Source organism: Natator depressus, chromosome 1, assembly GCF_965152275.1.
Source record: "Natator depressus isolate rNatDep1 chromosome 1, rNatDep2.hap1, whole genome shotgun sequence".
In the NCBI taxonomy this organism is placed as follows: domain Eukaryota; kingdom Metazoa; phylum Chordata; order Testudines; family Cheloniidae; genus Natator; species Natator depressus.
This window is the reverse complement of record NC_134234.1, coordinates 128,390,021-128,413,659: the sequence shown is the minus strand read 5'-3', so window position 1 is coordinate 128,413,659 and position 23,639 is coordinate 128,390,021. Positions and strand designations below refer to the sequence as shown.

The 23,639-nt window shown below is 42.4% G+C and overlaps 1 protein-coding gene across 4 annotated transcripts in view; it reads right to left on the bottom strand.

The window, feature by feature from the left end:
• The window catches only part of STS (steroid sulfatase), a 188,689-nt gene that overhangs the window by 164,196 nt on the left and 854 nt on the right, over positions 1-23,639 (bottom strand). The gene's annotated exons all lie outside the window — the stretch shown is intronic.

Here is a 23,639-nt window from a genome sequence, read left to right as displayed (position 1 = left end):
ATTACAAATCAATTGGAATATATATATTGTACTTACATTTCAGTTTATAGTATATAGAGCAAAATAAACAAGTCATTGTCTGTATGAAATTTTAGTTTGTACTGACTGTGCTGGTACTTTTTCTGTAGCCTGCTGTAAAACTAGGCAAATATCTGGGTGAACTGATGTACCCCTTGGAAGACCTCTGCATACCCTGGTGGGTACACGTACCCCTGGTTGAGAACCACTGCTCTAGCTGAGGCCTCTCCTCTGCTGAGTAGAGCAGGGCAATCACGTTCTGTGTCTTACATACAACACTCCTGTTAATACATCCCAGAATGATTAGTCTCTTTCGCAACTGTATCAAAGTGTTGACTCATATTCAATTTATGATCCACTATAACCCCCAGATCCTTTTCAATAGTACTACCACCTAACCGTCTATTCCCCATTTGGTAGCTGTGCATTTGATTTTTCTTTCCAAAGTGAAGCACCTTGCACTTGTCTTTATTGAATTTCATCTTGTTGACTTGAGATCAATTCTCCAATTTGTCAAGGTTATTTTGAATTCTAATCCTGTCCTCCAAAGTGCTTTCAACCCCTCCCACCTTGATGTAATCTGCAAATTTTATAAGCATACACCGGAGCCGTAAGAGGAAGAAAAACCTTTCCATTTTACTGACTTTCTCCCACTTTTAATTTAACAGAATTCCTTAATAGTGGGGATTCATTAGGTAGTTTCTACTGGTCATGATATGTACTTTTTTAGATTGTGTGTGTGTGTGTGTGTGTGTGTTGGGGGGTGGGAGGGGATTACTGCAGCAATAGTGGTTTGACTAGCTTAGTTAATGGAGTTTTGCTAATATCTTTAAAAGCATTCAGGCAGTTTGTGTCTACCGTGCAACTTGCATGCTGCTAACACTCTGCCAATAATAGAGCTGGACAGAACATATTTTTAAGACAGTATTTTTTTTTGTTTATGCCATAATTTTGAAAATTTCATAAACTTTCAACCTGGTTAGACCACTACGTTTACTGATTCTTCAATAATGTTTATGAGATGGGCCTCTGATTCTCCTTAATGAATCATTATACAGCTTCACATGTCATTCTATGTGGTCAAAATGACCCCACAAATTTCTTTCGTTCTCTTGTCTCAGTTTGACTTGGCCCAAATATGTGAAATTAGTATGTGCCCAGTGACCATGCCCCATTTCCAAGTGATGGGCGGTTCTGTCTGGTTTGTGCATGTTAAATAGCTGGACCAAATAGGTAATGCAGGGGGGCTTCTTTAGGTTGGTGGCAGTTGTCATGGACATAATCTGAGGAATAGCATATTTGAGCCTTTACAATTATGTCCAGGTGTATCCAGATGCTATGGATGGATACTGGCCTTCTCCCTCAACTATGGTTCCCCTCACCCATCTTTTCATAAGTCTAAATGATCTATTATGTCTTCCACTGTCTGCCGTACATCTTTCCCCCTTCTCCTCTGACTTTGGACATGGTCATTAGGAAAGCATTAACTGACTAGTTTTTCTCATTTATGATGCTCTTTGGGCCACAGAATGTTTTATATGCTGACAAAAGTTTGCCCTCCCTCCCAATTTTTTCAGAAATGATGCCTCTTGGTGCAACCCTGTGAAAATTCCATGGTGGGCACATATTTCTGGGTACACCCATCTAGGCAGAGCCAATTTTTGCTGGATGCAATTCACTAGCTATTTCCCTGCACTCTTTGAAAATGCTCTAAAGGTACTTCGTGCCTGCTTTCAGGGGCACAAACTCCCAATTTAGATATACAAAGCTGTTGAAAATATAGCCCTAAATGTATAAAATTTGAGGAAGGGAACAGGAAAGCTTAATTTAATAGAAGAGACAGTTGGCTATAATTTCTATAACTAAATTATGATTTTAAATCTTTTGTATTGCCAGCCCCAATCACTCAGAAATCATGAGTCAGGCCCCCCAAATCACAAGATTTTTAAAAATAGTATTTTTGGTGTCTTTTTAATTGTCTTCTAGGATTTGAACCTTTAGTGTTCATGTTTTTCCAGCCTCTCTCTGCAACCATTTGTGCTAGAGTCTTACAAGAAAGAAAGAAAAAAAGAAAGAAAGAAAGAAAGAAAGAAAGAAAGAAAGAAAGAAAGAAAGAAAGAAAAAGAAAGATGAGATGAGTGTCTCATATATTCAAATGACTTCAAGAGCTGGGCTAATAAGTAAAACATCAAATACCAAGAGACTCATGATAAAGTCATGAGAGTTTTTTTTCTCCTTTTGGCTGAAGCACAAGTATTAACAGCTGTGTGTTTTACTGTTGCTATCACTATTTTTACAAAGATAATCAATACATAAGAAAGATTAGTAAAAAGAGGTGAAAAATCACACGTGCATGTGCAATTATATATGCACACATATACATAAACTAAAGATCTGTCTTAGTTTAAGTTTTGCCTGAAGACAATGCATCATAAGAATTTGCTATAAAAAAGATTTAAAGGACCTTCCCCACCTTGGTTATTGTAGTTAAGGACAGTTTGTTGGGGAGGTTTCTTGTTAAAAAATAATCCAAATTAAAACAACAAAAACAAATAACTAATGTGTAAAAGCTCTGCTCCTTTCTGTATCATGCTGCTGGGGATACCCAGAGGTGTGAGCCACTAGTTACCTCTCTGCATCAGCAAGAGTGAGTTTTGCTGGTGATTAGACTGTGGCCTTGGCTACACTTACAGATGTACAGCGCTGTGAGTTAAACCCGCCTTCGTACAGCTGAGTAGGAAAAGCGCTGCAGTCTGTCCACACTGACAGCTGCCAGCGCACTGTCGCGGCCACATTTGCAGCGGCATTGGGAGCGGTGCATTATGGGCAGCTATCCCAGCATTGAAGTGGCTGCAACGTGCTTTTCAAATGGGGGGGGGGATGGAGTGTGACAGGGAGCGTGGGGGGAAAGAGAGTGGGGTTCTGGGGTGCTGAGAGTGTGTCAGCGTGCTGTCTTGTAAGTACATACCCCCCCCCCCACTCACTGAAAGCAAATGACAGCTGTTTCTTTTTTTCTCATAGACGAGATAAGCAGCCGCTCGCCGAAACGGACCCCAACGCCCCTCGCCTCCCCTCCCCTCCCCTGCCCCCACGCCGCCTCTCTCTTCAAGCAAATATTAGCTGTCGGCACTCCAAACGGAGCCCCCCTGCCTGCCACTCACTCATTCAAAGCAAACAGTAGCTGTGTTTGTTTTTTTGATAAGCAGCCCCCGAAACGGAGCTTTGAAACGGCACTTCCACGTCTGGAGTTCACAACAAAACAAGAGAGGACGCTTCAGTTAAAAGGATTATGGGGAGTTTCCGGAGGTCAATCAGTGTGCAATAACGTTACTCCCCATTTACACTGGACCGTCTCAGCCAATGCGCAACAGCTGTTAATCCTCTCGGGGAAGTGGAGTACCAGGAGCGCTCCAGCCAGGGAGTCAGAGCGCTCTACATGCCTTGCCAGTGTGGACGGGGAGTAAGGTAGAGTGCTCTGGGAGGCTTTATTGCAGTATAACGTGCAAGTGTAGCCAAAGCCTACCACACCAGTCTGTATTCCTTACCAGCAAACTCCTTAAGGCTCTCCCAGCCCAAACCTTGCCTAGCAGATAACAATCAGTAAACTCTAGCCCTCAAGCTCCACAGAGGTGTTTCTCTGGACTGCCCAACCCCTACCACTGTACCTTCAAAGAAGATATTAAATTTGCTGCTCCGTTAATTTAACCAGGATAAATACACCCTTCCCTTCAAACACAAAACTGAATTGGTTTATAATAAAAGTAAAACAAGTTTATTAACAAAACAACATGGATTAAATGATACCAAGTAAAAGAGATAAAAGTAGAGCTGGTTACAAGCAAATAAAAGTGAAAACAAGTATCTAAAAGACTAAAATTTAATCTAGCTAGAACAGTCTTTGCTCAAGATGTTTTTTTTTCATCCCCACTCTCCTTTCAAGTTCTTTACTAACTGGCCTGGCCACAACCCCTTTCAGAGATCAAATCACTTGATTTCTTTGTCCCCTAAGGTGAAAGGTAAAGATGGAATGTCTCTCTGTTCCTTATATCCCCAAGGGGAAAGTCTTTGTCTTACAAGTCAGGAATATCTCCTGGGGATTCAGGCTCCTGTGTCTCCCTGGGGTGCAGGAGACATGTTAATTCTCTGTCTTTTGAATTCAGGATTAGATAACCCCTACAGGTTTAGCTTGATGGCCTTATTTACTGTTAATATGTAAATTAAGATAAACCCACATTTGTTTGTCTAGGACAGACCTGTTTATCACCTTTACCTGGGCTAGGCTGTCTGGCCTGTTTTAGTAACATCATACAGAGGGAATTCATAACTTCACATATAATCATAAACACATGCATTTTATAATCATATTAGTAACCAGTGTGTTATTGGCTTTCATGTGATATCTCACAAGGCATATTTTGTACAAATATTATTGCAATAGTGTGTAAGGGGTGAGTACAAGGGTACTGAAGGGCATACTTTCCATTGCTGATCCTCTATCACACCCACGCCAGTTCTCTGTCTCAATTATTTCCATTAATGGATATTCCCCACAATACATGGTCTTAACTTTCATTAGCCTCAGTAAACCTGAGGGCATCTGGACTTATTGAAGAAAGAGTCTAACTTTACTATCTTATGTAACTGTATGTATGTATGTCTGTAATTTAAATAATTAAGTTTCTCAGTCTCATGTATTTCCTCCACTGAACCAATGGGCTTGCATTAGCTCTCATTACACAACATAACCCACTCACTCAGAGTCCGCAAAGCTACTTTAAAACCACAAGTTTCTTAAAAAGCTTATTTTACAACTCTTTAGCAGCCCAGCAGCTTTTGAGTCTTTAAACAGAATTTCTAATCAAAATTACACATTCTTTTAATATCACTTTTTTGAACACACAAGGGTTTGAGTGGTGAGGGGAAAAAATCACACTGCAGCACAGCAGGGAAACGGTGTAACTCAGGGTCTCACCACTTTCTGACTGGTTCCTACTGCTTTCAGAAGCCAGACAATGTTTTATGTTCTTTATAACCCATTCTAGGCAGGAAATTTCATAGCATATTACAGTACTGTACTAACGCAGCGCATTCTTATGTTACAATCTTAGTTTGTCATTATGGTTGCTAGATTATCTTTTGTAGATTTGGCTTATCAGAGTCTTTCACCAGCCAACTTTCTTTTTTTGTTATAAAATATAAACTGCTTCACTCTTCTGAGGAAAATAAGACATTTTGGCACATTATTATTATTAATTTATTGAGTGCCAAAAATGTGTTTATGGCTGCATGCGATTGGAAAATATAGCAGTCCCTTGTTCCAAAGATCTTACAGTATAAGTACATAGGAGAGACATTAGAAGAAGATACTTTACCTCACGGCAGGCTGTTTCACTTTCTGCCTCCAGATTTCAAACAAGCTGGCTGCATGCACTTATCACCACTATATGGGTGGAAAGTCCACTCCCATTAACTGTAGGAATGACAGAGGGGGTAAGGAATGACAGAGGGGGGTATGTCCTTGGCATACAGCCCCGACAGTTAAAACAGTGTAAAAAAGACAACACAATATCTTTCTTCAAAATCACTCTCTTTCTCTCTATATATACACATACATAATATTATACATAAAGAAACAAAGGCAAACAAATTATCATAATCCATATGTATGCAAAGATAAGCTTAAGAGAAACAATTTAGTTTAAACCTTCCAGTTGTACTGGATCAACTACTGTAGGCTTTTCAATTCTAATTAATTAGAAACACACTGTAGGAAACAGGGAAGGAGAGAATCCAAGATGCAATTTAATGTTCATCCTATTGTGAGTATGGTAAAATACTCCTACTGAGTTGTTACTGATAGTAACTTCTAACAAGAGATATTAAAGCCCTTTGCAAGTATTAATTTAGCTTCACAAGATGCTTGTGAGGTACATATTACTTTTCTCATATTGTATATAAGGAAACTAAGTAAGAAAGAGAGACAAGTTGAAAGACATGTCAGCGAGCTGGTGCCAGAGTGAATAGCTCCCATTCCTGCGCTCTGACTACAAAACCACACCCTTTCTCCAGGGACAATAATTTAGGATTCCGTGACTTTCTGGGACTTCCATGACTTTTGCAGCAGCCAGTGCGGCTGACCCCAGGGCTGGCCAAGCAGCTGGGGAAGTCCCGAGGCCAGCTGCTGCTTGGGCAGCCCCAGGCACCGCTGGAGCAGCAGCGGTCCTGGACGCTGCCCTGGAACAGCGGTCCTTGAGCAGCAGCGGCACCCGAGGCCGCCCCCATCCAGAGCAGCAGTGGTGCCCTGGGCCATCCCCTCTCCCCCCAGAGCAGTACCCCTGGAGCCCCCCAGCAGCAGCAGCACCACAGGACCCCCAGATAACCTAAGATTTAGTATGGGGTATTTATAGTACAAATCATGGACAGGTCATCGGCTGTGAATTTTTGCTTATTGCCTGTGACCTGTCCATGACTTTTACTAAAAATACCAATGACTAAATCATAGCCTTAACAATAATGGAGTAAATGTTTTGGTATTTATTTTATTTCTTTGTTCCTGGGAATTTATCGGTGTTTATTACTGCAACAAGACAAACAGCTAAAAATCAGTGAAAAAAACTTTTAATATTTTTTCCTGGTAAATACTGGGGTTTATTTTGGTGGATGGAAGGATGCGGGGGGAGGGGGGGAGTATTTAGTAGATTAATGCTTTGATGAACGGAATTCAGTGTGGTTTGCTGCAGTACTAAAACAGAACTCAAAACACAACGCGTTTGAGTTTAAGAAAATCTCTAATCCACAAATAAAACTTTTGAATACTTCCTTGTGTTCTGAAACATATTCTGATAGAGAGTTCATTTTCTTCCATTTTAGCGTGTCAAATCTTTAAACCGTTACCTGCTAACAGCTTGAAATGTGTATGTGGTGGGTGTGAGATTCATCAGTATGTTCAGATATGCACACACATCAGAGTTGTTTGTTTATTGTGTGTATCTTCTAGACTAATCATAGCCTTACTTTAACGGGAAGCTTTGTTACACACAAACTAATGTATTACCATAATACATATATTTCATGCAATGTATTGTATTTTCCTAATAAAACAAGTTATTTTTATATAGTTGAATGACATAAAAGTAGGGTGAAAATGGCGGGGGGGGGGAGAGTAATACTTTTTGTAAAACCCGGGATTTTTTTTGGTAAAAATAGGTTTAAACTGAAAATGAAGGGGCTTAAGTAAACTGCAAGAGCAAAGAAAAAACACAGTACAGTGTTCCTGAACCACTTACTAAATGCAAAGCCTAAGTTATATTATTGATGAGATTCATAAAGTTAACAGAATGCTATTACATTAGCATTTTTTAGAACTTCATTTATTGTGAGTTTTTCTCTGCTTGATAGCATATGTGACGCTACACTCCATATTCTTCACAGAAATATTGTTATGATATGAATATGGCACAACTAAGATATATTTTACGCAAGATGGGTCATATAAGGTACTATTGGAAAAGTTATGATTTGCTGAATGTGATTATCCAATTTGTATACATGTATTATTTCTGTATTTGAAGTTAGGAATATTGACTATGTAACAATTACAACCGTGTGTGTACTTGGGGGAACGCCCACCAGACAGCAGGCAATCAGCCTGAATGAGTCATTTAAGAAGGCCAACAGAACTTCGAAGATAGTTGTGACGGTGCCCCCCATAAGGTGACCCATGGATGCTACCTGTAAGTTCTGAGTCATGCATGAACATGTGACTGGCCCATGCGACCCCAAAACTCCATTTTGTAGCTGGATTCTACACGGGGGGAGTGAGGAGTGTCCACCCACAAAAGAAAGTCTATTTAAACCCCTGGGAGACCCCTCCATTTTGTCTTCAGCTTGCTCAAAAGATAGCCTCTCCACCCCCAAGGATACCTGAAAGAAACTGGAACAAAGGGCAGTAACTACAGGGGGTGGGAGTGATTGCTGGACCCAGACTAGAAGGAGACTAGTCTGTAAAAGGAAGCTTACTGGGTGAGGTTTTTATCTGTATTCAGTTTTTTTAGACAAATTTGCGTGTTCTATTTTATTTTGTTTGGTAATTCACTTTGTTCTGTCTGTTACTACCTGGAACCACTTAAATCCTACTTTCTGTATTTTATAAAATCACTTTTTACTTATTAATTAACCCAGAGTATGTATTAATACCTGGGGAGGGGAGGGGCAAACAGCTGTGCATATCTCTCTATCAGTGTTATAGAGGGCGAACAATTTATGAATTTACCTTGTATACACTTTATACAGGGTAAAATAGTTGTATTTGGGGTTTGGAGTTGAGCATCTGAGCGTTAAAGACAGGAACACTTCTTAATTTGCTTTCAATTAAGTCCGCAGCTTTGGGGCATGTGGTTCAGACCCTGGGTCTGTGTTGGAGCAGACTGGCGTGTCTGGCTTAGAATCATAGAATATCAGGGTTGGAAGGGACCTCAGGAGGTCATCTAGTCCAACCCCCTGCTCAAAGCAGGACCAATCCCCAATTAAATCATCCCAGCCAGGGCTTTCTCAAGCCTGACCTTAAAAAATTCTAAGGAAGGAGATTCTACCACCTCCCTAGGTAACGCATTCCAGTGTTTCACCACCCTCCTATTGAAAAGTTTATCCTAATATCCAACCTAAACTTCCCCCACTGCAACTTGAGACCATTACTCCTTGTCCCGTCATCTTCTACCACTGAGAATAGTCTAGAACCATCCTCTTTGGAACCACCTCTCAGGTAGTTGAAAGCAGCTATCAAATCCCCCCTCATTCTTCTCTTCTGCAGACTAAATAATCCCAGTTCCCTCAGCCTCTCCTCATAAGTCAATGTTCCAGACCCCTAATCATTTTTGTTGCCCTCCGCTGGACTCTTTCCAACTTTTTCACATCCTTCTTGTGGTGTGGGACCCAAAACTGGACACAGTACTCCAGATGAGGCCTCACCAATGTCGAATAGAGGGGAACGATCATGTCCCTCGATCTGCTGGCTATGCCCCTACTTATACATCCCAAAATGCCATTGGCCTTCTTGGCAACAAGGGCACACTGTTGACTCATATCCAGCTTCTCGTCCACTGTCACCCCTAGGTCCTTTTCTGCAGAACTGCTGCCTAGCCATTTGGTCCCTAGTCTGTAGCGGTGCATTGGATTCTTCCGTCCTAAGTGCAGGACCCTGCACTTATCCTTGTTGAACCTCATCAGATTTCTTTTGGCCGAATCCTCCAATTTGTCTAGGGCCCTCTGTATCCTATCCCTACCCGCCACCGTATCTACCACTCCTCCTAGCTTAGTATCATCCGCAAATTTGCTGAGAGTGCAATCCACACCATCCTCCAGATCCTTTATGAAGATATTGAACAAAACCAGCCCCAGGACCGACCCTTGGGGCACTCCACTTGATACCGGCTGCCATCTAGACATGGAGCCATTGATCACTACCCGTTGAGCCCGACAATCTAGCCAACTTTCTACCCACCTTATAGTGCATTCATCCAGCCCATACTTCTTTAACTTGCTGACAAGAATACTGTGGGAGACCGTATCAAAAGCTTTGCTAAAGTCAAGAAAGAATACATCCACTTCTTTCGCTTCATCCACAGAACCGGTAATCTCATCATAGAAGGCGATTAGATTAGTCAGGCATGACCTTCCCTTGGTGAATCCATGCTAACTGTTCCTGATCACTTTCCTCTCGTGCAAGTGCTTCAGGATTGATTCCTTGAGGACCTGCTCCATGATTTTTCCAGGGACTGAGGTGAGGCTGACTGGCCTGTAGTTCCCAGGATCCTCCTTCTTCCCTTTTTTAAAGCTGGGCACTACATTAGCCTTTTTCCAGTCGTCTGGGACTTCCCCCGATCGCCATGAGTTTTCAAAGATAATGGCCAATGGCTCTGCAATCACAGCCGCCAACTCCTTTAGCACTCTCAGATGCAACGCATCCGGCCCCATGGACTTGTGCACGTCCAGCTTTTCTAAATAGTCCCTAACCACTTCTTTCTCCACAGAGGGCTGGCCACCTACTCCCCATGCTATGTTGCCCAGCGCAGCAGTCTGGGAGCTGACCTTGTTCGTGAAGACAGAGGCAAAAAAGCATTGAGTACATTAGCTTTTTCCACATCCTTTGTCACGAGGTTGCCTCCCTCATTCAGTAAGGGGCCACACTTTCCTTGGCTTTCTTCTTGTTGCCAACATACCTGAAGAAACCCTTCTTGTTACTCTTAACATCTCTTGCTAGCTGCAGCTCCAGGTGCGATTTGGCCCTCCTGATTTCATTCCTACATGCCCGAGCAACATTTTTATACTCTTCCCTGGTCATTTGTCCAATCTTCCACTTCTTGTAAGCTTCTATTTTATATTTAAGACAAGGTGCTGAAGTCCAAACCTGGCAGGGAAAGCAGGGGCAGAAGTAGTCTTGGCACATCAGTTGGCAGCCCCAAGGGGGTTTTTGTGATCCAACCCATCACAATATTAACCTCCCACGTTCCTGAAGAGCTTCCTGGGATATTGCTTTGACACTGCAGGGTCATCTTATGATGTCACCAGGTACAGAGTACCGTCTTGGACACTGCTGGTATTTTTCTACTGGTAACAAAGGATTCCCACCTTATGTAAATCCTACTTAAGGCTGGGAAGTGAGTCAATCAGGGCTCTTCTTCATTGCCTCCCCGCCCAAGAAGGAAGACTGCTGAAAGCACCTGAAGAGACAAAGGAACTAAGCTGGGGAAGGCAAGGGCTGAATGCAGGCTGAGACAGGGGTCTAGTCTGTAAAGAGAAATGACTGGAACACTAAGCTGCAGAAACTCTGCAAGCTGCCAAAAACAGTATTTAGGGTGAGAAATTATATTTTGTAACCTCTTTCTTTAGTGAATTAAACTTAGGTTGAATGTTTTGTTTTATTTGCTCAGTAATCTGCTTTGTTCTGTTTGCAATCCCTTATATTCACTTAAAATTTACCTTTTGTAGTTAATAAACTTATTTCTTGTTTATTTCAAAACCCAGTTTGTGCAATTCATATCTGGGGGAGGAGGGCAAAAAGCTGTGCATATCTCCCTCCACATTGAGGGAGGGGGCGATTTTTTATGAGCTTATGCTGTACAGATCTCTCTATACAGCGCAAGACGATATAATTTTGGGTTTACACCCCAAAGAAGATGTGCATGTGAGTGCTGGGTAAGGTCCTGAGCTGAATCCCCCCATCCAGAGCTGATTTCAGTCTGTGTCTGCAGCTGGGTGTGGCATTACCTGTGTGTGTGCTAGAGAAGGCTTGAGGGCCTGGCACAGCAAGGACAGGGTGAGGAAACACAGGCTGGTAAAACTAGGGTGACCAGATAGCAAGTGTGAAAAATCAGGACAGCAGGTGGGGTGTAATAGGAGCCTATATAAGAAAAAGCCCCAAATATTGGGACTGTCACTATAAAATCGGGACATCTGGTCACCCAAGGTGGAACAGGCGGGCTCAGTGGAACCCCAGAACATCAGGTGGCATCCTGGATGGCGGGGCCGGGGGGGTCCAACCCATCATAGCATACTTGTAGTGTCACACCTACCAAACAATTGAGATTGGAATTGCCAACCTTCATGTTTTACTGTGTTTATTTTTAATTTTTAAATACTAGCTTCTGGTTCACTAGCTCTGGAGTGAACCCTTCAGATTTGTAAAACTATATCCCTTTCCACTGTCTTACAACTTGTTGAAAAACATCAACCAAGTTTTCACATTTTTAAAAAATATTTTGTGAAAAATGTCATCCATATTTTTTATTTATACATATATCTCAAAGTTTTTCATCCACCTCTTCTCATCATAAGTGAAAATTCTTAGAAGTAATGCCTTCTGGCAGCCACTGAGAGATGTTGCTTTGTACAGCTATAACAAGCCATACACTGGGTGCAGCAGAAGCTTTCATAAGGAGAGAAAAGAGGTGATTTGATATTTTCCTACCTTTCTGAAGTGCACATACTGTTCTCTGATACAAACAGTAGTAAAGGGATCTGAGATTGTCTGGGTATACAATAGTCTGACTAAAATTACAATATAGACCTGACCTAATTGAAATGACAAGATTGCTAAATTAATCTGAAATAGGGTTGCCAACTGTCTAATCACAGAAACCCAAACAACCTTGCCTCGCCCTCTGCCCTGCCCTTTCCCCAAGTCCCCGCCCCCACTCAATCCAGCCCCCCTCTCTCCGTCGCTTGCTCTCCCCCACCCTCACTCACTTTCACTGGGCTGGAGCAGGTGGTTGAGGTGTGGAAGGGGCTGTGGGCTCTGGGTTGGGGCTGAGGGGTTCGGAGTGTAGGAGGAGGCTCCGGGCTGAGCCTGGGGCAGGGGGTTGGGATGCAGGAGGGGGTGAGGGAGATGGCGCTTACCTTAGGAGGCTTGCGAAAGCAATGGGCACATCCCTCTGGCAGCGGCTCATAGTTGGTGGGGCTGGGGGGGTCTCCAAACGCTGCCCCTGCCCATGGGCACCGCTCCCATTGGTCACAGATCCTGGCCAATGGGAGCTGCAGAGTCAGCGCTGGGGGCGGGGGCAGCACGCAGAGACCCCCTGCCCCCACCTCCCCAAGGGCCACAGGGACATGCTGGCTTCTTCCGGGAGCGGTGCAGGGCCAGGGTAGGCACTTAAACTAGTTGCAGCATCTGCTGTAAGCAACAGGTAATTTTCCTATTGGAGATGACATGGAAAACCCAGTGACCATGAAGAATGTCAGGAAAGTTGAACTTTGGATCCCAGTTCAACCAAGAACCTGAGCATGTCCTTTAAGTAGTTGAGTAGTCCTGTTGACTTAAACAAGACTACTCATATGCTTAAAGTTAACTCAGTGCTTAAATGCTTTGCTGGACTGGGCAGTACATAAACCTTTGGCACAACCAGGGTTGACAAATTCACCTTTAATACAAAAGGTTGAATGTTCCTGCACTCTAATCCAATCTGTCTAGTCAAAGAGTTTACAATATCTCGAAATATATCTACAAATGCTTCTCTGGTCTTCAATAGGGGTGCAAAGGGAACACACCATTAAAAAAGTTAAATATGGAGAGAGACTTCTTTTAGTTTAACTTTCTAAATTTCTGCACTTTTAAAACCTTCTATCATGCTGAAATCTAAGGGGTATTTTCAGGACATACTGTATACAATTATAGAATCCCAAAACAACAACAAAAAGACAGTTTTTACTTATTCTGTTCCTCTGGACTTTGCGTGGCTATGATTTAAAACAAACAAATGAAGAAACAAAAAGATGAATCTATACTGTAGAAAAACTTCAATAAAAAGGTGGGTTTTGCACCTTGATCAGTTCACTGCTTGTCATGGCCTTAGTCTGATATCTCTAGAAAAAAGTTCTGCAATAGGGATTCCAAAACAAAGAATATTTTTTTTCTCACTGCCAAATAGTCAGAAGCTGGGTCTATTTGGCTGCATCACTCTGTGGAACATATTCACCAATGGGTACTGTGGAAGTATAATTTCTGGAGTATTCGGTAACTCCAGGAATACTTTGTATAATAGGAAAAAGACTTAGAATTACTATTTGAACCACACTTGGAGCCAGTGGAATCCGTGATTTTCTGTGGTGACACTCATATTGTTAACGAGGAACTTAGAGATATGTCTTACCAGATTTGGTATTTTTGTAGTGGTTGTGTCAAATCCTAGATAGAGTGAGTTATGAGTAGAACATGGAAATGATGAAAGTGGATAATGTCGACTGGGTCTATGTGAGAAGAGTGTATAAGGCTTCATAACTGGATAAGCTGAAAAAAGGAATTTCTCAACACTTCAGCAATCTGTGTATCCTGCAAAACCCGAAGCGTAACACCTTGATATCTAAATGCCAAAATGATGTTTTAAGATACGCACCTGAATCTATACTTGCGTTGAAATACCAAAAGAATAATTTGGCCTAGTTGAAATTTGGCGAGGTTACCAGAATTGACACATCTACTCTTACACAATAAAGCAACTTGAGAGCTTTAATAATTGCAAATCAATCCCAGCTCTAACTGCAGAGGTCCTCCAACATGATGCAAGAAGTTTGGTCTGTTACAGATTCAGAGACAAGAGTGCCACCCACTGAATCAAATCCAATGTTTCCTGCAGCTAGGTTTTCCTGAGAGTTCTCCCATCCAAGAACTGACTCAATTTGATCCTGTGCAGTTTGCAAGATCAGACAGGATCCCAGCATGAGGTGGCTGATTTTAAGATGGCACCTTCTACTTAATTAGAATATATATTACTATTAATATTGAAAATCTTGTTATTAGCTTTTAGGAAATTGCATTAACCTAGTTTTGCTGTTTCAGATGAGGGCACAGTTGTCAGGCTAAAAAATTCAGCTAAAACTATTACAGTAGATTATGGAGTAAGGCTGTCAAATTTAGTTAACACAACACTAATCTGTTATAGATTGTGGTGCCAACTGATCTAAATGACATGTCTAATATTTATGAAATAATTACATAACAAATCATTCTGTAACCTCTTTTGTAGATAGCTGCATCATCAGATTTATGATGAATTCATTTCTCATACTTGGAGCCTGCACGGATCCCTTTCAATTTGTATTAAGTACTTGCTCTTCATGGGTTAGATATTTATCCCTAGACCTCTTTAAATTAAGAGTAATATTTAAATTTATATTTTCAATTATGAAATATATGGGCAATGGTTGCCCATAAAGATATGGGTTTAATTTTTTAATTAGATGAGTGGCATCAGAACACACACAGTAGCTCGTGACAGGACATTTTAAATACTGCAAGTGAGATTTGAATCAAACTTTGAAGCAGAAAGCTTATCACCTTGATATTAGCGGGCCAGATTCCGATACTCTTCTTTATGTTGAACAGCACCTTACTCCATGAGTAGTCCCATTGATATCAGTCACTGATGCGAAAAACTGTTGCAGTCTGCAACATTTTAGAATTATGTTTATAGGAGTGAGATAAAAGTCCCACATCTAGTTAGTTACTTATTCAGGTACCTGAATGGGTACTGTCAATCTTCCAGACAAACTTATGCTCCTTTTGGAACACTCCATTTTCTTACGGTGAAAGTAGGTAAATTTGGGGACCTCTATACTTCTGCATATTTAGCTAATTTTAATTGAGTGATTAGTGTTTTCTAATCATTATAGACCTGATCCTGCACCTCCTGAAATCAATGAAAAAGCTCCCTTTGACTTAAATGGTGCAGATTCAGGCCCTATATCAGCCATAGAGGGGTTTTATTTTATTTTATTTTATTTTATTACTGTGGAGAGAAAAAAAGCTGCAGGAGAGGACAAGTCAGTGAGAAAGGAGCACAAAAATCTCATCATTGTTATTGGTTAAATTACTTGCCAGTTAAAGAGACAATAGGAACACTCATCTATTGTGCACTGCTATTCTACTTTGCAGAAAAAAACATATGTATGATTTTTTGTTTAGATTTAAAGCTTTGGAGGAATTTATTGCTGGTGCACTTATTGCTGAGCAGGTCTTCTCTGCTATAGGTCTATTAACTGACCATTTTGGAATTACTTCTGATCTAGGCATATGACACAAAACAGCAATTCAGGAAAAATGCTATAGTGTATTACTTCAGACAAAATAAATTAACAGATCAGGAAAATATTTCAATAAAGTAACAAAATAAGTTAATTAGAATTCCAAATTCTGTCTGAAGTAAAATACAGTCCACAAGAACATAATACCATTGATTTTTAGACACAACCCCTCACTGATTTCAACAGGGAGCTCTGCTTGAACACCAGTGATATGCTGTAGTCCATGGTTTATAATGTACTTATTTGCTGGTTGATTAACAATGTATTTATTATAAGTATTATATTTTAACTTGGTCATGTTGCATCTCCTTTTCTTTTTTTTCTTTTTGGTGGTACCATATATATTTAACAATATACACAGAGCATTCAACTGGCAATCTGATTGGCCCCCAAACACTCCATTCTCAGGGAGAAGGAGAGAGGGCCCCTGATGTTTCCCGATACCTAAAATTCCTAATATCCTTTCTATCAAGTTTTTGGAGGGTTCACAGTAAGAACCTTGATTCCTAAATACTTCTCTTTCTTTACCCCACACAAGTGACTCTGCTGGGGCTTCTGATGCCCCAGGATAGTAGTGGCCTCTATGGATTCTGCATGGGAGAAATGAGTGTCAGGGATCCGCAATCAGTGAAATGTCCAGAGCACTTTGGCCCATATACACAAATATATTGATTTCACTGGAAGCTAGGAGCCTAAATACCTTGGTAGATCTAGGACTTCCGGACTACTCAAGACCTCCTGTACTCTGCACCCCTTAGTGTACCATCATGACAACCTGAAGATCAGTCAAGCCAGAACAGATCAGGAGGCATTGGGGTGCTTTAGGATTTGGCACAGAATACACAATGGTGTGATGTGATATGAATGTTCTATTGGCATGAGACTAGTATGACTGCATTACTCATGGCTGGTGGAAATTAGGATTATGCCTTTAGCGTGGTTGTGAGATTCTATGGATGATGAAGTGGAAATCTAGGAGTCTTTAAATCCTGCAGCATCACAGTGAGATATCGTTCACTTTAGAAAAACCTAGAGGGAATGTCTGAGAATCAAGTAACAGCAGGAACTACCAGGCTATCAAAGTCAGGCACACATATTTGATTGTGTGGGACCACTGAGGTTAAGACTTTGCCTTTTAGTTACTTAGTATTAAAGTAAAGGTAGCTTCTTGGGTATGTGTTTTTTCTGGGTTTCCTGTTTTACAAATATTGTTGCTATTTGTGAAAATAAATTAAATTTTTATTGTACGTTCCTCTGCTTGGAATATTGCATGTTATTTGGAAAACTAACTGAATTAACTGTGCCTTTGATACATGTTACAACTTGATTCATCAAGGTACTTAAACAGCGTGGTGGGGCAAAAAGTGTATCAGGCCTGATGTGAGCTACAGTATGAAAGGCCCTTTGCCAGTCAGCCTTGAGGGGCTCATATTCTCTTTTAATTGTAAGAACACAAGCAGAAACAATGACATTAACTTGCTTCATGTTCTTAAGGTGAAAGATATTTGCTACAACACTCACTATTCATATAGGTTTCAGAGTAGCAGCTGTGAAAGATCTATGGGACTAGAACCCAGGCCTGCAGAACGGGAAGCAGCTGACATTCCCACTTCACCACTAGGGGCCATGCAGAGCTGTATCCAAGAAGCACTGTGGAGATTAAGCACTGCAGGAAGTACTTCCAAAATGATCCAGAATAATAGCACCCTGCAGCCCTCTGATTGGCTCATGCTCACTATTTAACCCTGGAGGGTGCCCCAGGGAATTGTCTGGACACCACAGAGGCTTCTGGCCTGTTATGATGCCAGATCTCACTTTGCTTTCAGTCTCTCTAGTCTCTGACCCCAGCCTGACTCCGACCCTGACTCTTGCCTTCTGATTCCAGCCTAACAACTATGTCTGGAGTCTGATCCCAGCCTGACTCTTGCTTATTGATCCCGACTCTAGTGATTACTCTACTCCCTGCTCTCTGACTGCTGCCTTGCGGCTGTCCTTGACTTGTGGACATCAGCCTGTGACTTCTGTGCAACACTGCCTATGTCCCAGTCCCTTACAATTGGGATGTGTTTCTTTTATTAGGGCTTAGAAGACTCAAGTATTGCAACTGTCTTGAATCTCAGTTTGTTCATTTCATTTAATTATAAACCACTCCAGGTAATTTATTATTAATAATGGGTTTACAAGCTTTTATTTAAGTCATTGTGAAGGCTTCTAAGTTACTGGGTTATTTTTGTCTTTAGATTCCTTTTAAAATTAAAAGCAAAATAGATTTAGATCAGTTTATCCTCTTTGCCACAGTTGCCTGCAGGACAACAAGAAAAACAAAACTAATTTCAGAGTGGTATATACGGTACAGCATATTTCTATCACTTCTGTAAAGACTGCTATTATTGGGATCATGTGTCTGAACAGTCGCAGGTCTCAAAACAGGATTTCAAAAAATGTTACACATTCTCATCCATGCATTTCAGAATACAATAATTTAGGACAAATATGTAAATCTTTCCTTTGTTTTTAAGGGAATGATCTAAATGACTTCAGGACCAGGTACACAGTTCTGAAAGCAATACTTAAGTCCAATGCAACGCAGAAAAGTTCTTAAGCATGTTCTTAAGTTTCATTGAATTAAAGTTATGTATTTGCTTAAATTCTTTCCTGAACCAGGGCCCAAGCCCTGAGTTAGGAAATGATACTGAGGTAACATTAAAACACAAAAAAATGGTACATGAACTGCATACCTAGCACTGGGTATCTCGCCCCTAACTGGGCATTCAGTTGCACTCACTTGCACCTGAACATTTCCAACAGATGTTACTTATAGATGAAATTCTCTTTGCCTGTGCAAAACCTAAGAAAGTTGGGTTTTTTGGGGAGTGAGGTATTTTTAAAAACATCCTTTTCCAGTATTGTCCATAGGGTGTTAATTTATATTTATTAAAAACCAACACAATATAATTGACCTTCCACATGTGACCATACCAAGTAAGGCCCTGATCCTGTAAAAAAGCAGTGGCTCTCAATCTTTCCACATTACTGTACCCCTTTCAGGAGTCTGATCTGTCTTGTGTACCCCCAAGTTTAACCTCAATTAAAAATTACTTGCTTACAAAATCAGACATAAAAACACAAAAGTGTCACAGTACACTATTACTGAAAAATTGCTTACTTTCTTATTTTACCATGTAATTATAAATCAATTGGAATATAAATATTGTACTTACATTTCAGTGTATAGTATATAGAGCAGTAAAAACAAGTCATTGTCTGTATGACATTTTAGTCTGTACTAACTTTGCTAGTGCTTTTTCTGTAGCCTGTTGTAAAACTAGGCAAATATCTAAATGAGTTGATGTACCACCAGAAGACCTCAGTGTACCCCCATGGGGCATACGTACTCCTGATTGAGAACCACTGCTGTAAAGATTTATGCACATGCTTAGCTATATGCACTGAGAGTCATTGAGACTATTCACAGTATGTAAAATTAAGCATTTGCTTAATCTTTGCAGGTTGAGGGCCTAACAGCATGATTGTATCCCTATACCCCATTTCCATCCTTCTCACCAAGCAGACCATGGCTCCTTATTAGCCTTCTGCGTATCATTGTATCTCCACCCCACTGCATGTTCTCACAAATCACAACTGCACAAATGATTTAAATGGGTCATGACTCATCACATCACATGGAAAAGTTGAAAATGAAAAATAAAGTCATTAAAATAAGAAAGACAGTTATACCATTTCCCTTCATACCCTCCTATTTTTTCTTCCCCTGTTTCAAGAAAACACTATTGTTGTGATATTTATGAGTCAAATTATGTAATGGCATCCAATAAAACTGGAATTAGCTATTTTAGTTGTTTGTGAGGATACCATACTATGACCTTATTGTGTCTTCTTGGACTTCCCCCCCGCCCTTCATTTGTCTATTAAGTGGATGTAATTATACTGAATAAAGCTAAGGGGGCTTGTCTATTTATATTGGAGGATTTTCTTGTATTGGAATGTAACTGTGAAGAATTAGCTGACATAATACTGATCACAGTTGACCCAGCCAATGTAGAGTAGGACAAATTGCAGTCATCATTCGGTCAGCTAACTTGATCACAATCATGTTTAAACACAATACAATTTTGTAATGCAGAGCATCCAGCTGTAAGAAGATGAATCTTCCTTAGAATACGACTGATTGATTGATTTATAGAATGGGGTCTGTCTGGGATTCACCGATTTTTAACATATTCAAAAGCTCTCCATGAGACAGACCAATTTTTTGGTAAAGATAGTTTGGTTATATTTTCAAAATGTTAGAAGGAATCTCTTTTTAAAAAAAAAATTGCACAGAAACCTTTTTTGCATATGAAAATCACTGTGTCTCATGTTACATGGCTCATTGTGATGTAATTTCTTGCAGTCAGTGAGTACTGATGTCATATTATCAACTAATGTAGGTGACAAAGCTTAATTAATTAGAATATTATATTAGGGAAAATATATTAAATTATATATACAACTAAGCTTTTAATCACTGACTACCCTGGTATTTGTTAGACACACTTGATAAACAAATCCTTGCTAGAAACCCCTGATAAACTGCCTACACTCTTACAGCAGCTTCCGGAGCAACTGATATGCTGGTATTCTAAGCACTGTGTCAATTATAAAGGAATTTGCCACATAACAGATTCACATTTTTTCTTTTGTCCATGCATTGTGTGTGTGTGTTTGTTTTTTAAAGATCACAATCCGATTCCCAGTTGATAAAATTATTAGGAAAAGTGACATACTTGGTATCTGAGACAAGGGCCATGTTTACACTACAAAATTAAGTTGATCTAACTTATGTTAGCATATAACTGCCGCCAGAGCCATCCCTAGGGTACAGCAAATCGGGGCGCCCACCCCCGTAGGGACAGCCCTGGCTGCCACTGTAATTACATAGCCTGTGCATGTCTATACTTTTCTCCTTGTGTTGGCGGTGCGCGTCCTCACCAGCAGCACTTGTATTGATTGTACTGTCAGTGTGGGGCATTGTGGGATGGCTCCTGAAAGCTAGTAACAGTTGACGTAAGCAATGCAGTGTCTACACTAATGCTGTGTTGACCAAACTACATCGATTTTGACTCTACGTCTCTCATGGTGGTGACCGAGTAGCTAAAAGTTCGGACGGCGGCACAGCGGGGCTAAGGCAGGCTCCATGGCTCTGCACGGCTCCCAGAAGCGGACGGCATGTCTGGCTCCTAGGCAGCGGTGCCAGGGGGCTCCATGTGCTGCCCCAGCCCTGAGCGCTGTCTTCGCAGCTCCCATCAGCCAGGAACTGTGGCCAATGAGAGTTGCGGGGGCAGTGCCTGCAGGCGTGGGCAGAGCTCCCTGGCCCCTGTGCCTAGGAGCCGTCTGTACATGCCAGCCACTTCTGGGAGCCGACTCAGGTAAGTGCTGCCCAGTTAGAGCCCACACCCCGAATCCCCTCCTGCACCCCAACCCCCTAACCCTGAGCCCCCTCCCGTACCCAAACTCCCTCATGGAGCTTCACACTCCCTCCCGCACCCCAACTCCCTATCCCATCCCTGAGCTCCCTCCCACACCCAAATTCCCTTCCAGAACCCGCACGCTCTCCTGCACCCGAAACTCCTCATCCCCAGCCCCATCCCAGAGCCTATACCCCCCGCCAGAACCCACATCCCCTCCCGCACCCCAACCACCTGCCTCGGTCCTGAGCCCCCTCTTGCACTCCGAACATCTTGGCTCCAGTCCAGAGCCCCCTCCTTCACCCCAAATCCCTCATCCCCTACCCCACCCCAGAGCACACACCCCTCAACCGAAGACCTCACCCCTCCCGCACTCTTAACCCCTCATCTGTGGCCCCACCCCGGAGCCCATACCCCCAGCTGGAGCACAAAACCCCAGCTGGAGCCCTCACCCTTTTCCACACCCCAACCTGCTGCCCCACTCCGGTGAAAGTGAGTCAGAGTGGGAGAGAGCGAGTGACAGAGGGAGGGGGAATGGAGTGAGTGGGGGGTAGGGCCTTGGAGAAGGGGTGGGGCTTTGGGGAAGGGGTAGGGTGGGGGGCGGGGCTAAGTTGTTTGGTTTTGTGAGATTAGCAAGTTGGCAACCCTATCTACAGTGTACACCAGACCAAAGTAGGAGGGAGTTTGGGTGCTTGGTCTGGACTGGGGCAGGAGGTTGGAGTGTAGGAGGGGGTGCTGGATCTGTGAAGGAGTTTGGGTGTGGGGTCTTGGCAGGGATAGGGAGTTGGGGTACAGGAGAGCGTCAGGGGTGCAACGTTTACCTCGGGCGGCTCCCGAAAGCGACCCAAACCCTCCTCTGGCAGCAGGTCCTAGGCGAGGGTGGGGCGGAGGGGTCTCCATGCGCTGCTGCCCGGAGGCAGAGCCCCCACAGCTCCCATTGGCTGCAGTTGTCAGAGTCCGCGCTTGGAGTGGGGGCAGCGTGCGGAGACACCCCTCCCCCTCAGGGGCCGCAGGGACGTGCCGGCTGCTTGCAGAAGCGTAGTGGGTGGGCAGGCAGGAAGCCGCTTTAGCCCCGTTGCACTGCCGGTGTTGGGTCACCCTCGCAGTTATATAAGTATGGTAAAATTATAATCAAGTAGTAGTAGAAATAAAGATAGATATAAGAGTTATATAGGTATTGTAAAAGGTTATGAATATCAGTTCCATGCTGTACTATTATTTTGAATTTCACTCTGTAACAAATGCAAGGCCAAAGGGCAAATTATCTCAGGGTGGTACAGGACTGAGTTAATAGGCTATGCAAGGAGATGATAAGAATGGCCCATACAGGACAAAGAGTCTGTGCTGGAGAGTGATAAGAACTTTGAGAAAACAATGCTGTTCTTTAAAGCAACACCCTGACGCTCTTCCTCCCCCGCGGGGGCCCCTTATCATGCCTATATAAATCTTTGTAACCAAAGAGGGAAAAACAATGGGATAAAACTTGTTAAACCCAAAAAAGTCATTAGACTGTGTTTTTAAGTACAAGAATGAATAATGAGTGCATGGAATTGAATGTCTGAAGCAGGTAAATAATTGGTTAGTAAATGGTACGAGCCTAATCCTAAGAATTACAACCTTGGTATCGATGAGCCGAAGAATATGCAGAGTGGAGATAATCAGATGACCCCTGAGGGCAAACCGGAATCCACCCAAAACGCATCAAGGAAGAACAAGAAGATAACACCTAGCCATCATGAATGTACCACCTGCTGATTGAGCTGATTGATGGTCATCTCAATTGTAAATTCAACATGATGAAGCAACTTCCATAGCTTTGTATTGAACCAGAGACCTATAAAGATTGGACCCTGGGACTGTGTTCTTTGAGTCTGGTTCTGTGACCACCCTCTGGGAGCATCGGATGCGCATCTGACAACGACTTGGCTCCACTCGCGTGTCCAGGCCACCTGGCCAGTGACTTGGCATGAGCAATGTCTAGGCTGGTAACTATAACAACCTCTTTGCAGAACCTGTGTGAATGTCTGTGTGCGTGAATGGATCTATATAGGAATTGCATATAGTAATGTTTGGTTGTATTTACAATAAATGTGACGTTTCTTTTGCTTTATCCCTCTCATAAGATCCTATTGGTATTATTTTATTAGCGTAACACTGGTGGTGGTGACAGGGGCCCCATGTCCTTCTAAATAGCCTGTGGTCGGCAGGCATGGCCAGGAGGGATGCTCTGGGGAAAGCACGTGGGGGCGGTAGGCGGGGCCGCGAGAGAGATCTGGCCCCGAACTCTGGTGGAGCTGGGCCTCTGTGCTCTCATATTGGTGGAGCATGGACACCACGGGCCCATACAACTTGCCACCCACAGCTTCCTTCACCTCGCCACCCCACCTCCTTGGCCCAGTGGCTAATCCGCCGCTGCTTACAGTGGCACACGTGTGCTGCTAAGGTAGGCAATGTAGCCACTCTCTGTCAATAGGGGAGAGCTCTCCTTCCGACAAAATAAAACCACCCCGAATGAGGAGCGGTAGCTTTGTCAGTGGGAGAGTGTCTCCTGCCGACAAAGCGCTGTCCACACTGGCACTT